This window comes from Thrips palmi, unplaced genomic scaffold (genome assembly GCF_012932325.1).
Source record: "Thrips palmi isolate BJ-2018 unplaced genomic scaffold, TpBJ-2018v1 HiC_scaffold_6, whole genome shotgun sequence".
Lineage (NCBI taxonomy): Eukaryota > Metazoa > Arthropoda > Insecta > Thysanoptera > Thripidae > Thrips > Thrips palmi.
Genome location: NW_023144633.1, coordinates 7462456 through 7478805, shown reverse-complemented (window position 1 = coordinate 7478805; position 16350 = coordinate 7462456). Strand labels below are relative to the sequence as shown.

Genomic DNA, 16350 nt, shown 5'->3' with positions numbered 1-16350 from the left:
CCTTGGCCCGTGAGTCACGGCGACGCACGTGCACGGCGCGGAGAGCGCGGAGCGTAGCGGGCGCGGGGCAGGCCGACGAGTACCCGTTGCAGGCCGGCCGACGCCACAGACCGACGCTCGCGCGGCGCGGAGCGCGGAGCGAACCGGCGGGACGGGCGGAGCGGTGCAGAGTGCTGCAGCACTGCGACGCGACGGCGGCCTCCTGCCCTGCCTCGCCGGCCTCGCCCTGCCGCCCTGTGCCATGCGCTGGAGGGGTGGCCGCCGCCCCTCCGCCCCGCCGCCCGGGCAGGTGGGGAAGGTGCCGACGGGGTGGCGGCGCGGGGGTGGGGCGGGGGTGGCGGCGGCACCCACGGCCAGGGTGGAGGCGGGCGGGGCAAACAGACTGGCTGTCAGGGGTGGCAGGCAAGGGCGACCCGCCCCACCACGGGAGCCAAATGTCAAATTTCAACATTTTTTTCCGTTTCGGCTTCGTCTTTTTTCCGACGGCGTAGTCGGCGTGTGGCGCGGGGCCGCGCGGCCGGCATGCTGTACTACTACTAACATCAGTCTTTTCAGACTCCCAGCGCGCCGCTTCGCGGAGCTTCGCGGAGCTTCGCGGACCTTCGCGGCCGGGCTCGGCTCGGCGCTGCCGAGTAACGCCGTAACGCGTCTCCCGACGTGCAACGCCAACCACACTGCCAACGACGACGGGCCGCACCGGCAGGCAAGAGGGCCGCAAGCCGCGGGGAAGGGCGCCTGAATGTCACGGAAATGTCGCGCCGCTATGATATTTGGACGGGGCCCTGCGCCGCCGCGCCTAGCCGCGCCCTGGGGCGTCTCCGCCAGTGTCCGCCATTCGCGGCGCCGTCCCCGCGTGCCCGCCGTCCTGCAGGCCGTGGAGGTGGAGGGTCGTTAGCCGCGGCAAAAGCAGAGAGCACAGTGGGCCAGAAGACCGGTGGAGGCGGTCAAAACTCTAGACGCGCTTTGAGCTCTCGAGTCGCTAGATGGGAATCGAACCGAACGAGTGACCCCCACCAATGGATTGCTCTCCGAACGAGGAATCCATTGGTGGGGTCACACGTTCGGTTCGAGGCCTGTTCAGCGACTGTAGAGCTCAAAACGCGTCTAGAGTTTTGGCCGCCTACACCGGTCTTCTGGCCCACTGTAGCACGGGATGCGGAACGCAACGCCACCCGATTCGCGAACGGCGCAAGGCGGCACGAGGACCGCGTCGAGAGGCGAGGCCGGCGAGGCGCTGTCGTGGCCGCGGCCGCCGCGGTCGCCCTGGGGTCGGTCTGGTTCTTCCCAACAACACCTAGTCATGCAATGGCACGGCCAGGCGATAGGCCAGCCCGGCCAGGCACAAATAAGATGGGATCAAACCCAAGCCTTGGCCGGGGACTCCGGACTCATAGCGGCGGCCCGGCCTTTGCATGCCGCGCGCTTCGCCGCTTCGCATGCGCCACGAGGAGCACGAGGGGCACGAAGCCCAGATCCGTTCCCAGGGGATCTGCTTCGACCCGCCACGCGCGGCCCGTCGCGTCCCGGGTTCGACTACCGGAAGGAGCAACTTTTTCTATTTTTCTCCCCCCTCTCCCTCTCACTATAATAACTACACTAACCAGGGCAGCAGTTGGGCGGCGGGCGGCGCTATGACAACCCAGGCCGTCAAGCCGCTTCTACGAGCATCGACTGCTACACTGCTACCTGGGCAGCGAACCGCCGGTACTCCCTGCTCCCCCCCCCCCTCTGGCGGGAAGGGGGCCACCTGCCGAGTACGTGTGGAGGTCCCTCATGGCGGGACGGGCGACGCCGCCGCCAGCTCCACCAGCCCGCCGGCATGGCCCGTTGTCCGTTACGAATATCCACCCCTCCCCTCCGCCCCCCGGCGGCGGGCGCCGCCCCCTCCCCTCCCGCCCTTCTCGTGACAAAACACACTTGCACAGTTTACTTAATTAGGCCTCGGCGAGGGTGGCGGCGCTGGGCTTGCCGCGCCACTGCAAGGGCGAGGCTCAAGGGGGTGTGAGGTGGCGCCGAGGCGGCCGTCAAAGGTCAACAGGATCCACCCTTGTGCGCGATCTGCAACAAAAGAGAAGAAAGCGGGTTAGAAGGGTTGCGGACCCGGGGCCGCCTTGTCGAGCCAGCCTATCGGTTGCCCAGGGAACGCACAGTGGGCCAGATGACCGGCGGAGGAGGCCAAAACTCTAGACGCGTTTTGAGCTCCAGAGTCGCTAAACAGGACTCGAACCGAACGTGTGACCCCATCAATGGATTCCTCGTTCGGAGAGCAATCCATTGGTGGGGTCACACGTTCGGTTCGAGTCCCATTTAGCGACTCTGGAGCTCGAAACGCGTCTTCAGTTTTGGCCGCCTCCGCCGGTCTTCTGGCCCACTGTGGAATGGCGACATAGGCCGGCCGGCCGCCGAATGGCCGAATCGACGGTTTGATTGGTTTCCCTTCCGAGACGATTACAGCCAGCTTGGCCTGGCCGTGGCCTGGCCTGCCCGGTGTGTGGTTTCACCGTGGTTTCGCCGCAGCCCGATTCGTCGCCCTGTCTCTCTCGCACGCCTGCGGAACGCCCCGCGAGTGCGAGAGAGACAGAGCGACGAAAGCAGTGCTCGGAATGAGCCTTCCGAGGTGCGAGCGAGACGGGAAACGCGTAGCGTAGCGCGGTTCGAGTCCGGCAGTCCGGGTGATGATGTTTCACTAACACACCGGCTGCTTGCTCGCCTGCTGGCTTGCTTGTTGTCCGACGGCGACCGCGGCTGCACGCGTTTGTGGTCTACATGTAGGAGCAGCGGGCAGCGCCACGGTGCGCGCGGACCTCTCAGCGTGTGTGTGTGTGTGTGTGTGTGTGTGTGTGAGCCACATTGGTGTGGAGGCAGGATGGGTCTTACGACTTCCAAACACCATTTCCTCAACTCGTAATTTGGGACTTGTTGTGCTGCTTACGAGAAGTGCGGGGCGGGTTGGGGGGCAGCAGCATAGTGGTGTGGTTGGCGATCTGGAGCAGGACTCGGGACGAAAACTACACAGTGGGTGCGACGGCGACGTCCAACCCGCAGAGAAAAGTGCGGTCGGTCCGCGGCCTCAAAAGCGGCGAGCAGAAGGAGGAAAACAATGCAGCACTTTTAAGCACAGAGACACTGGAAGTAGTAATGCTAGGCTGGAGTCCTGGCGTCCGCTGCACCGGCAAATGCGTTTCCACAGTGCCGTGCTCCGCTGTGCTCGGTACGCACGGAGCCCGGCCAAGAGCCCGGCCCGGCCGCACGGACTGCGGTGTGAAATTCTTTCCCTCCGTCTCTCTCTTTCTTCCTCCTCCTCTTCCTTCTCCCTATCCGCGCGAAAATTGCGACAACTGATTGCTTCACTTCCGCTCGTCGTTAAAATCTCATTAGTGTAGTGCAACAGCTCCGTGCACTGCGCGGAAAAACGGCGAGAGAACGCTGCCGCGCGCCCACTGCTCGAAAATGGGAGAAAATGCGGGGCAGTTTTTTTTGGTGGCAGAGTACTACGGCGTAGGTACGTGCGGCTGTACAGAGCTCAGTGCGCGCAGCGTGTAAAGGATAGCACTATCCTTGCGAAGCGCCGCACCCTGTATGCGGGTGCCACATCGTGCCCCACCCTGTATGGTCATATAATGCAGCACAATATGCAAAGCCCCCTCCTTCTCTCTCACTCTCTGATCTTCCTCGGGGCCCGCGGGCGGGCGGGCAGCAGACTGATTCCGAGAGTCGTTCTCGTCGCTCTGTCTCTCTCCCACTCGAGGGGCGTCCCGTACATGTGCGAGAGAGACAGCGACGAAAACGACTCTCGGAGTGAGTCTGCAGGCAGGCAGGCGGGCAGGCAGCACGCGAATGGGTCCATGAATGGCCGGCTGGTCCTTGCAGGGCCCTGACCGTCTTGCCTGCATTCCCTCCATCCGCTCCATAATTATCAAACGCGGACTTGGCGTACTTGGACATGCAGCGGACGAGTAGGCGAGGACGCCGCCACCTCGGCGACACACAGTGGGCCAGACGGCCGGCGCACGGCCAAAACTCCAGACGCGTTTAGAGCTTCAGAGTCGCTAAACAGGACTCGAATCGAGCGTGTGACCCCACCAATGGATTCCTCGTTCGGAGAGCAATCCATTGGTGGGGTCACACGTTCCTATTCAGCGACTCTGGAACTCAGAGCGCGTCCGGGATTTTGACCGCCTCCACCGGTCTTCTGGCCCACTGTGCGTCCCAGCGGCATGCGCCCATTACCCCCACAGGGGCCAAGAAGCCATCAGGACGCTTCGGCGGGGACGCGGCGCGAAGTTGGGAAAATAAAAAGCAAAACGGAATCGACACGATCCTTTAGCTTCGGTCGCGTTGTCTGACAATCGGCATTGCATCAATACCGACCACAAAAAGGGGGGAAAATAATTCATTTCCCCGTTTTTAGCAGTGCGGCTGCGCTGAACGCATTCCTTGGCGAATGACGCCACCACGGCTCGCTGTTGCACGATTGCACGATGGATGCACCGAGAGCTTCCTCGGCTGCGCCGCTTCGCCCAGCGGTCACCAGGGGCGCTGCCATCTGCGTGGCGATGGCAGGGAGGTCGGGCCCAACCAAAAATCAAGCCGAAAACACTGGCCGGGCTGACGCGGGCAACACCGCACAGTGGGCCAGAACACCGGTGGAGACGGTCGAAACTCTAGCCGCGTTTTGAGCTCCAGAGTCCATAAACAGGACTCGAACCGAACATGTGACCCCACCAATGGATTCCTCGTTCGGAGAGCAATCCATTGGTGGGGTCACTCGTTTGGTTCGAGTCCCATTTAGCGACTCTGGAGCTCAAAACGCGTCTGGGATTTCGGCCGCCTCCACCGGTGTTCTGGCCCACTGTGCGCCGGGCAGACGGCGTCTAGGCACGACCAATTGGGGCTCAATTTGGGTCCTGGCCCGGCCGGCCGAGCTGGCCCTTGGCCTGGCCAAAGCAGCCCCGGCCAGGCCAAGCCAGGCGTATCGATCCTGCAGCCCAAATTACCCTCTGGCATTCCACAGTTCCTTTTCCACTTCGGTTTTCATGAATGAATGAACCGACGAATGAATGGTGCGGGAAGGAGGCAAGGCATGGCATGGCGCGGCCCAAGGACCTCCGCGGCAGGCAGCCACGTAATCAAGGTCCTTGCTCTCTCCTCCCACCCCATCCTTACCCCATCTTCTCCCCCCCCTCTCTCTTTCTCTGCCCTTCCTGTGCGGTGCAGCACAGCAGACGGCCCGGCCGTCCCCAACTTTGCCATCCCAGTGGCCGAATGGCGTAAACGGCGACACGAGTGCCAAACCTTGGAATTCGGTCACAAAATCGACCAATGATGAGATAAGCGTCGCCCAGTGACAGGTGCGGATACAGTGGAGGGGCGAAGGGGTTTTAACCCCTCCAATAGCACCTAGACACAACTGCCTGGAGAGTAGGCAAAGAGCCCCTGTGAGTACAGGGTAAAAACGATACCTGGTTTTGCCAGGAGCCCTATGGCGAAGACATAGGCGATTTCCAGGGGGTTCCTGGGAAAACCAGGAACCGTTTTCACCTTGTAGGCAAAAAGTGCGACTTTGCTCCACCCAAAGACCGTCTCTGGATCCGCCACTGCCCATTGACTTCACATGATAACAATTCGCTTACAACTTATTGGGCCGCTTTCTTTGCATCTGCCGAGCGCGCGGATGATAGACGGACTACCACAGTCAGTGGGTGAAATGAAGCGAGCCGACGATGCACCCCGCCCGAGTGACTTTTATCGCCGTGCGTCAGGAGGCATCCCGTGCGTGGGGTATCGACGGACTGCAGGGCCAACGCCTGCAGACTGATGCCGAGAGTCGTTTTCGTCGCTCTGTCTCTCTCGCACCCATGCGGAACGCCCCTTGAGTGCAGAGAGAGAGAGAGAGAGAGAGAGAGAGAGAGAGAGAGAGAGAGAGAGAGAGACTAGTCTGCGGCGAGCGAGTCCGTCAAGTCTGCGAAGCGGCTGGAGAAACTCATCCAAACCGTGCTCGACTATGTCACCAAAGCGGTCCCCAAGGCAAAGACATGCCATCGCCTCAAATGTTTGGATGCGCGTTTGGAGTCGGTCGCTGCCCCGAATATAATGAGTTAGACGGTCGGCCCGACGAGCTGGAGAGAGAGAGAGAGAGAGAGAGGGAGAGAGAGGGAGAGAGAGAGAGAGAGAGAGAGAGAGAGAGAGAGAGAAGAGAAAGAGAAAGAAAGAAAGAAAGAGGGAGACAACAAAGGACTATGTAAGCGTGTGGGATGGAGGCTGTTCGAGCCGCCTCCCCCGCGTGCCTTGTGCGCCGCGGCCACGGAGCCGCAGTGCTTTCGACGCTGTCTCTCTCGCACTGGCAGGGGACGCCCCGCGAGTGCGAGAGAGACAGAGCGGCGGAGCGGCGTTCGGAGACGGCCGGCAGGTGAGTCACCTCGGCGAAAAACGGGGGCCGTCCTTCAGCGACGACGGGGGGCACGGCCTACAGTGGAGTGTCTGACCGATTCGCACTTCTCCGGCGCGTACACTGCAAACAGCGCGTCGGAGTGGCCGCGCTTCCGGCCGCCCACCTGCAGGCCGTGTTCTGGAACCGTGTTCCGGACGGCGCCGTCCGTCTGCCCGTTCGAAACCATTGTCGTCGCCGTGCCCGCCGTGCCCGACGACCGCCGCATTGCGATTGTTACCGCCAGGCCGCGTGCGAACCGCGTCGCCTCCGACGCCGCCGTCGGCGAGGTCGACGGCCGCGCACCGCGCAGCATCCGCAGATGGCTGGCGCTGCACAGTGGGCCAGAAGACCGGCGCAGGCGGCCAAAACTCCAGACACGTCTTGAGCTCCAGAGTCGCGAATTGGGGCTCGAAACGAACGTGTGACCCCGCACCAATGGATTGCTCTCCGAACGAGGAATCCATTGGTAGGGTCACACGTTCGGTTAGAGTCCTGATTAGCGACTCTAGAGCTCGAAACACGTCTAGAATTTTGGCCACCTCCACCGGTCTTCCGGCCCACCGTGCGCTGCTGGCGCCACATCTGCAAGTGGCCGTCGACTGGCGTCGGATGTCGGACGTCCCCGTCAGACGCCTCTACAGGTGTCCCCGAGTCGCCCCGAGTCCACCAGTGTGCCCCTTGTCGACAGCCAGCGACATGGACCAGGCCCGGGTAAGCGCCCCCCCCCAACCTAGATTGCCGCCTGAAAGATTGGAAAACGGCAATACTTTAATCCTGAAGAAGGTAAAAAGGCCCCCCTGGTCGTCTCTGGCTGGATCCGCCACTGACGTGTACCCGTCCACCCAGAGACTTGAACGCCCGAGGCGATGGCGGAAAAAGATCCGCATGGCTCTAGGACTGACCGGCGCAGAGTAATTCACAAAGCAGCGAACTTGGAAGATATTTCAGCTCGTTTCGCCAACCTGCGCGAACTACAGCCCGAGGGAACGCAGCCGAATCCTCGACTCAGTAGCCGAGCCGCTACCTGTCGTTGCCAGCCGCCGCCACGGCGCACAGTGGGCCAGAAGACCGGTGGAGCGGCCAAAATTCTAGACGTGTTTTGAGCTCCAGAGTCGCTAAATGGGACTCGAACCGAACGTGTGACCCCACCAATGGATTGCTCTCCGAAGGAGGAATCCATTGGTGGGGTCACGCGGTCGGTTTGTGTCCCATTTAGCGACTCTGGAGCTCAAAACGCGTCTAGAATTTTGGCCGCTCCACCGGTCTTCTGGCCCACTGTGCGGCGGGCTGCTCCCTAGGGCCGCAGAGACACTCGCTTTTTTATTCCTTAGCCTCTTTTTTCCGCGTCGGTGCTGCGCTCTGGCGGCGCACACACGCGATCGGCATAGCGCAACTCACGCCACACTCCCATTTTCGTTATTTTCACCTCCCGGCTCGGCTCCGCGCTCCGCTCGGCCGCTGCGGACCGATTCCGAGAGTCGGTGTCGTCGCTCCGTCTCTCTCGCACCTGCATGGGGCGCCCTGCGAGTGCGAGAGAGACGGGGCGACGGAACCGACTCTCGGAATCAGTCTGCTGCTCAATTCCGAGGAAGTGAAGCGTGGGGTGGCGCGGCGTAGCGTCGCGGGGCCTAGCGGCCCGGCCACGGTGGAGGCCGCCGCGCCGCCAGTGTTGCCAATTCGCTATTCCCGGATGATAAAAATCTCGCCAAAGTGGACGACAGGGCCGCCAACACCGCCGCCGCCGAAATCTGACATGCCACCGGGCGGCCGCGGACGCTCCGGTGGACGAAAGCGTTTGAAGTGCCGCGGCGAGGCGCCGCCCCGGGCGGGTAGGCCAACCCAAAACCAGTCCTGCGGGCAGGCCGGCAGGCCGCGAGGCGCACAGTGGGCCAGAAGACCGGTGGAGGCGGCCGAAATGCTAGACGCGTTTCCAGCTTCAGAGTCGCTAAATGGGACTCGAACCGAACGAGTGACCCCGCCAATGGATAGGTCTTCGAAAGAGGAATCCATTGGTGGCGTCACACGTTCGGTTCGAGTCCCATTTAGCGACTCTGAAGCTGGAAACGCGTCTAGAATTTCGGCCGCCCCCACCGGTCTTCTGGCCCACTGTGCAGGGCCGCCACGCGAGCCAAGCGACCGCCAGAGCGCCTAATGAACTCAGGATACCGTCCCGCGGCGCACGGCTGCCGCTGGGTTGCCTATCGCGCGCCTGCAGCGCCCGCGCCGCCAGACGCGCCCATTCACGGCGCGTTCACGCTGCACCGCTGCACCACCCCGTCGACGCGTCGACGGCGTCCGCGACGCGGATCGATTCGCCCCGCCCTCTTCTTCACACCTCGCACCGCGCCGACGCACAGTGGGCCAGAAGACTGGTGGAGGCGGCCAAAACTCTGGACGCGTTTTGAGCTCCAGAGTCGCTAAATGGGACTCGAACCGAACGTGTGACCCCACCGATGGATTGCTCTTCGAACGAGGGATCCATTGGTGGGGTAACACGCTCGGTTCGAGTCCTGTTTAGCGACTCTGGAGCTCGAAGCGTCTAGAGTTTCGCCTCCACCGATCTTCTGGCGCACTGTGCGACGGTGTGGTCTAGACGGCGGCTTTGTTTAGAACGCCACAAGACAGAGCCACGCCGATGAGAGCTCCGTTTTCCAGCGGCTTTCAGACTGGAGAGTGAGACAGTAGAACGGTTCCGCAGCCACCAATCGTCTCCCTGTCTCTCTCGCACCCCTTCGGCACGTGCCTAGAGTGCGGGCAGCGGAATCGTTCGGCTGGGCGCAGCAGACTCATCTCTCATGATGAGCTGCGCGTCAGGAAGCAGGGAGGCGGGGGAAAGGTGTTTTTGTTTTTGCAAAACTTTATTGTCACTTGCCTGCAAGAGAAAGGGAGAGTCATGTCACCGCTGCAGGCTGCAGGCCGCAGCCGTGGCGCGCTGTGGCGGTGAAGGCGCACAGTGGGCCAGAAGACCGGTGGAGGCGGGCAAAGTTCTAGACGCGTTTTGAGCTCCAGAGTCGCGGAACAGGACTCGAACCGAGCGTGTGATCCCACCAATGGATAGTTCGTTTGGAGAGCAATCCATTGGTGGGGTCACACGTTCGGTTCGAGTCCTGTTTAGCGACTATGGAGCTCAAAACGCGTCTAGAATTTTGGCGCCGAGCCGCACCACCAAGCCGCCACGGCCGCGGCCTGCCCGACGGCGTCGAGGAGTTTTGGAAAAGTTCTGGATCCCCCCACCCCCACCCCGCGGCCAGGGGACAAGGGGAGATCGACAACTTTCCCAACAACGGGCGGAAAATCGTGGCGATTCGCCGTCCAGATAGGCTGGAGTAAGCCTTTACCGCGCCACGACCGACCCGAGCCAGCCGCCGAGCCAGCCGAGCCGAAACCGTTTGGTTGCCGCAGGATGCGCGCTGCAGTTCCACGACCGGGACGGACGGACAGACAGACAGACAGACAGACAGGCAGGCAGGGCTGGAAGGGCCGCCGAGGCTCACCGCCAGCTGAGGGGCGCATCGCCACGGCACGGCGGGCAGCAAGGCGCGCGGCGCAAATCGCATAGCCCGCCGCGTTTCGTCTTCGTCCGTGGAGAGGGCCTAGGCGGCCTGCTGCCTGCCAGCCTGCCTGCCCGGCGCGATGAAGAGAGAGAGAGAGAGAGAGAGAGAGAGAGAGAGAGAGAGAGAGAGAGAGAGAGAGAGAGAGAGAGAGAGAGAGAGAGAGAAACAAAGGGCAGGAACAACGAGCGAGCGCGACGGGAAGTGAACCCAGCTTGACTCCATCTTAGCTGCGGTACCAAGTTGGTGCGGAGGGTTCAAATACCCTCGCAAGAATCCCTTTTCTGTCTCTCTCCCTCGTACACGCACACACCACACACACACACACACACACACACACGACTTCCGCGGCAGCTGGCCGCGCCGCCCGTTCCTCGTCGGATGGGACGCAAGGTGCTGGCAGCCCGCTCACCTCGCCCGTCCCTGACCAATTTGGAGAGGTGTGGGGAGGGGGGGGGGCATCTTGTGTGGGTCTGGGTCACATGCCCCCCTACCCGCCCCTCCCTCTACCGTCCCCGTCCCGACAGCTGTCGCCGCGAGTTCTGTAGCTAAAGGCTCGGCGCCGCACAGTGGGCCAGAAGACCGACGCAGCCGGCCACAACCCTACACGCGTTTCGAGCTCCAGAGTCGCTACATGGAACGTGTGACCCCACCAATGGATTGCTCTCCAAACGAGGAATCCATTGGTGGGTCACACGTTCGGTTCGAGTCCTGTTTAGCGACTCTGGAGCTCAAAGCGCGTCTAGAGTTTTGGCCGGCTGCGCCCACTGTGCGGCGAGGACTCCGAGGACCCCCCCCCCCCCCCTTTCCCCTCTGGATCCGCCGCGACGGTAGCCAGACGAGGCAGACACCCGTGTTTCCGATCGCCTTATCATGGTGGCAGAAAAAGCGGCAAGCTTCGTCATCCGGCCGCCCGTCACGCCGTCACGCCGCAACAGTGGAGTGGCACGGCGGATCCCGCGGCAGCACAAGCTGGCAGGGACGACGCACAGTGGGCCAGAAGCCGGTGGAGGCGGCCAAAACTCTAGACGCGTTTTGAGCTCCAGAGTCGCGAAGCAGGCCTCGAACCGAACGTGTGACCCCACCAATGGATTCCTCGTTCGGAGAGCGATCCATTGGTGGGGTCACACGTTCGGTTCGAGTCCCATTTAGCGACTCTGGAGCTCAAAACGCGTCTAGAGTTTTGGCCGCCTCTACCGGCTTCTGGCCCACTGTGCGACGCCGCGGAGAGAATCGCGCGCCAGCGTCCCGTTGCTCTGTCTCTCTCGCACCCACGAGGAACGCCCTAGCGGGTGCGAGAGAGACAGACAAGCCCCGCGGCTCGGAAGCCGCAGCCTTTCCGAGAGTCTGGACATCCGGGCCGCGCGGTGCGGAGCTTCGCGGAGCTTTGCGGAGCGGAGCGCTTGACTGATTAAAATTCTGTCGGACAGGTCGGCCGGCCGGGTACGCGACGGGCAGTACACTGGCGGGGCACCCAGCGAGTGTACCCGCGTCGAGTACACTGTAGTACCCATCCCGCCGGTGGAAAAATGACAGCGCTTCCGGCGAGCGTCGAGGCGGCGGGGAGGGGCAAGGGGGACAGTAAAAAATGACGAAGCACAAAGAAAAATCAAGGGTAATTTCGAGGCCCCGTGGACCTAATGCGCGGAGGAGCGGGGCGGCAGGGCCCAAGGCAGGGCCGGCAGGCCGCGGCGTGCTCTAGATATAAAGTCCGCGCCGCCCACCTGGGGGGGGGGGGGGGGCAACACCAACATTTTCAACGACCCGGCCAAAAAAGGGATCTAAACCACGAAACCGGTAAAGCGACAAGGGGGACTCGAACCCGCGACCACGCGATCGCGCGCGCCGAAAACCAGAAGCCGCGTCGTATTTCTATTCCTCTGAAGCAGGCTCCGGGCCCGGAGGCTGATTTACGCGCCCAGCAGGCGGATTCCGAGAGTCGTTTTCGTCGCTCTGTCTCTCTCGCACCTACACGGGACGCCGCCCATGAGAGCGAGGGAGACAGAGCGACGAAAACGAATCTCAGTCCGCAGCAGACCGGTGCGTGAGTGTGTGGCACACACTGTGGCACGGCCGGCACGGGGGAGGGGGTAATCACGGGCAGCCATTACTGACCAAACACCGCGTGCGAAGTACGTACAGCACCGCCAGCAGCCAGCACACGGATTCCGAGAGTCGTATTCGTCGCTCTGTCTCTCTCGCACTCGTGCGGCACGCCGTACAGGTGCGAGAGAGACAGAGCGACGAAAACGACTCTCAGTCGGCAGACGTTCTGCAGCGGACTGTACTTGGAGGCGGGCGAGGCGAGGCGTGCCTCTAGGCGTGGCGTGCGGGACGGACTCGTCTAGCAGTCGGACTCCAGGGCCTCGGCGAGGCTCGGACGGCCGCGGGGCCCTCGCGGTACTCGCAGGGCAAGGGACGGCACGGACAGCCGGCCAGGTACACGGGTAGAAATGATTCGCACCAGTCACCAAAGCGACCGATTTTGCTTCAGAACCGTTGTACAGTGGACCAGAAGACCGGTGGAGGCGAACAAAACTCAAGACGCGTTTTGAGCTCCACAGTCGCTAAACAGGACTCGAACCGAACGTGTGACCCCACCGATGGATTGCTCTCCGAACGAGGAGTCCATTGGTGGGGTCACACGTTCGGTTCGAGTCCCATTTAGGGACTTCAGAGCACAAAACGCGTCCAGAGTTTGGTCCGCCTCCACACCGGTCTTCTGGCCCACTGTGCGTTGTCTCCAACAGTGATTCGGTTTTCGGAGGCAGTGAGAAACTGTCGCTGCGATGAGTCACCAGTGGAACGCAGAGTGTACAGAGAGTCCAATGACCGCGGACGCGGGGTCACCACTGGCCGGCCACGGCTGCAACGCACCTTAGGACTGACTCCAAAGGGTTACAAAGCAGCTTTCCGCGGCGCAGTGCAGCGCAGCGCGCAGCCACCATGAGCCAGTGGAACGGGACTACCGCCATGGCACTGGTCAACGGGACTGGCGAATCCAGCGCGCGCTCCGCGAGGCCCCGCGTGGCTCCAAGAAGATGCAGCCCTTCCCCCTCCCCCTTTCACCGAGACCTATCCCAGGAAGGCACTAATGCGGAGGCAGTGGCAGTAAACTGGATGTCATTAAAACAAGGGTTGCCTGGCCGTGCCTGGGCGGCCGCGGGGACACGAGGACGCCGGTGGGGCGGCAAGAGCAAATTAAAAGCAGCTCGCCCCGGCCGGGAGTCGAACCCGCAGGGGCACAAAAATGGCGCCCCGTGACACGCTAATGCAGGCAATGCAGGCTACGCCGTGGCCACGCCGGCGCCAGGCCGCTGGGCTCCACTATTTCGCCCTAATTATCCCCAGCGGCACGGGTGCGACAGAGACAGACTGCTCACGCCGTTCGTTGAACTCGCCTCACCGGGACGGCCGCTCGCCACCCGCGCACGCTCCGGCTCGGCTCCGGGTTCAAATACCCCGACCGCGGACTTTTTTCTTCCTTTTCGTTTCCCCGTGCTGGATTCCTCGGAGAATCGGAAAGGCGCTCTCGCTCTCGTCGCTTGGGGCCGGCCCCCTCGGTCCCCAGGCCCCGGGGCCCGTCCGTAAATCACCTCACAGTGGCCCAGAAGTCTGGAGGAGGCGGCCAACATTCTAGACGTGTTTCGGACTCCGGAGTCGCTAAACATGACTCGAACCGAGCTTGTGACCCCACCAATGGATTCCTCGTTCGAAGAGCAATCCATTGGTGGGGTCACACGTTCGGTTCGAGTCCCATTTAGCGACTCTGGAGCTCAAAACGCGTCCTGGCCGACTCCACCGGTCTTCTGGCCCACTGTTCGCCTGCGTTGCCACGTGCACCTCGGCCCAGTTCCTTGGACGAGCAGGCTGTACTACATGAGCAAGCCCAGCAAGCCCGCTGCCACACTCACAAAGCAACAAAAGCCACGCAAGTCCACCCCACTCCCAGTGGGCCTGCCAAGCTGCCAGCCCGCGTGCTGCCCGCTCAGGTAGGAAAGCTAGACGCCCTCACCTTGCCTCCCCCCTCCCCCCCCCTAAACGCGCCAACGCGCCCCGGGACGGGATTTCGCTCCAATATCTGGTTCGGAAACAATGGCAGCCGGCCAGGCGGCCGGGCCGCCGGGCGGCAAGGCCTGGCAAGGCCGGCCCAGGGGTCGGCGAGGCCCTCCTGAACCTGAACCTCCCCAACAGTGTAGCGGCCGTGCGGCCAAATTCCAGGTTCCCGGACGCCGCACAGTGGACCAGAAGACCGGTGGAGGCGGCCAAATCTCTAGACGCGTTTTGAGCTCCAGAGTCGCTAGTAAATCGGAGTCGCACCGAACGTGTGACCCCACCCCACCAATGGATTCCTCGTCCGGAGAGCAATCCATTGGTGGGGTCACACGTTCGGTTCGACTCCCATTTAGCGACTCTGGAGCTCAAAACGCGTCTCCAATTTTTGGCCTCCTCGCCGGTATTCTGGCCCACTGTGCGCCGAGTCTCGAGCATCGAGCCGGGCCGGGCGGGGCGGCCAGTGACTCGGGCCTAAACCCGGGGCCAGTTCCCGGTTTTCCGAACCCCGAGGCCTCGGAACTCTCACCGTTTTTACGAGACGCGGCCTCCTAAAAATCCATCCGCCAGCGCGTCAGAGCTCCGGCGCGTCATCAAGGAGGCTGACTTTCCCGCCAGCGCCATCCTGGCCGTCCGTGTCTCCGCAGGGCGGCGTCCGAGGCGGCCCGCGGGCCCCGCCGCGCCGCGCCGCGGACGCGTCCCCGTCGGGAGGGGGCACCAACGCGACCGCCACACCGTAAACCGACACGGCCAGGAAAGGGGGAGCGCTGGGAACAACGCGACGCGACGCGCCCCCAGCATCCCCGCCAAACTGGTCGTCGTCGCCGTCGTCTCGAACTCCTCAACCCCGTCCCGCGCGTCTTGGCGGACGACCCCGGCTTTTGTCCGGCCGGCCGGCCGGGAACGAGGGGGAGCAGCACCGGCGGCGAGTCACCCCGATGCACGCGGCAGCCCGGCAGCACACTGTGCAGCAGCAGGGACAGGCAGGCCAAAGAGGCAGGCCAAAGAGGCACGCCCGAAGCACGCTCGCTCCTCCCGTCTCCCGCTTCTAAAGTTTCACGGCATGAGATCATCGGGGCGTACGCGGCGTACAAGGCGTACGCCACCGCGGAGCGCGCGCGGCCCGGCGCAGCCAGCCAGCGAAATCCAACGTCCGCGCTCGTCGGCGACACCCACCCGACGTACACACACAGTCACACACACACACACACACACAGAGTCACACACACGCGCGGTGATAACGGCCCTGTCCTTTTCCAGAGTACGGCGGGACGGTTCGGCCATCTTATGGAAAGTCCACGGCGGGGCGCCCCGCGTCGTCCGGCTTAGACTTGCAAAAGAGAGTCCTCCCGAGTCCTCCCTGCAGCCCCGAGTTCCGATTGCCCTAATCCCCATCTACACAAATCAGTCCCGGGTCCCGGGCGATGATGGCCCCGGGCCGTGTTTCTGGTGTGGCGGCAACGGCCGCGCATCCCAGGCGAGCGAGGCGTGGCTGCCGAGCACATGGCGCGAGACCGAGTAGTCCGAGCACGTCCGAAGCGCGGCGCGGTCTCATGTCAGAGCCAGCCAACTCGCAGTGCCCGAACCTCCCGAACGTTGCACACAACCAACAGAATTTTGAAACTCGGTTATCGAACTTTGCAGCGACCACCGTTGACGAGGTGCGGGCACTTGAACGCGGCGGTCACGTCGGCACTCTTGCGTACAGTCGCGTCGGAAAGCAGCGGCCAGACTGGAGCGGCAAATTGAACACGGCCCGCCTGCCGGCCAGTGGCGGCCACTTGGCAGTGCCGCAGCATGCCACCGCACTCTATAAGTAGAGACACGCCAAACTTGCTGAAACAATAAATTGTCCCACTGGCCGTGCGGCATGGCGGCATGGCCCATGGCCGGGCCACGTGGGGACCGGCGGCAGTCCACACACACACGCACACACATACACTCACGCACGCGATGAGGCACGGCTGAGAGGGGGTGGGGGGTCTGCCCCCTCCCCCCGCCGGCGCGGAACTGGACGAAGCAAGGAAAAAATGGAAAGGGGAGACGGACCCCTCCCCCCTCCCCACTACTTTTTTGACAAACGAGACTGCGTGAGAGCGGAGCACAAAAGGCGCGCCGAAAAGCCGCCGGTTTTGGCTGGCAGTGTACTACCCGGACGCGGTGCACGAGGCCGAGGCCGTGCTCCGCAGCTCAGGTACGTCCAGGCCTCTGCCGCAGAGGCGCAGAGGACCAGACCAGTCTGTCACCGCGCGGCCTCCTAACCCACCGCGGGGCCCCGCCGTGCCCCGCCAAGGACGGCGACGAGGCTGTGCGCGT

The 16350-nt window shown here is 63.1% G+C and overlaps 1 protein-coding gene across 1 annotated transcript in view; it reads right to left on the bottom strand.

Annotated features, from left to right (window-relative positions):
• LOC117651565 (transmembrane protein 43 homolog) overlaps positions 1–16350 on the bottom strand; it is a 42967-nt gene that overhangs the window by 7889 nt on the left and 18728 nt on the right. Inside the window, exon 3 of the mRNA XM_034395680.1 lies at positions 1931–2058. The gene's annotated coding sequence lies outside the window, so the exon portion shown is untranslated. The remainder of the gene's footprint in view (positions 1–1930; positions 2059–16350) is intronic.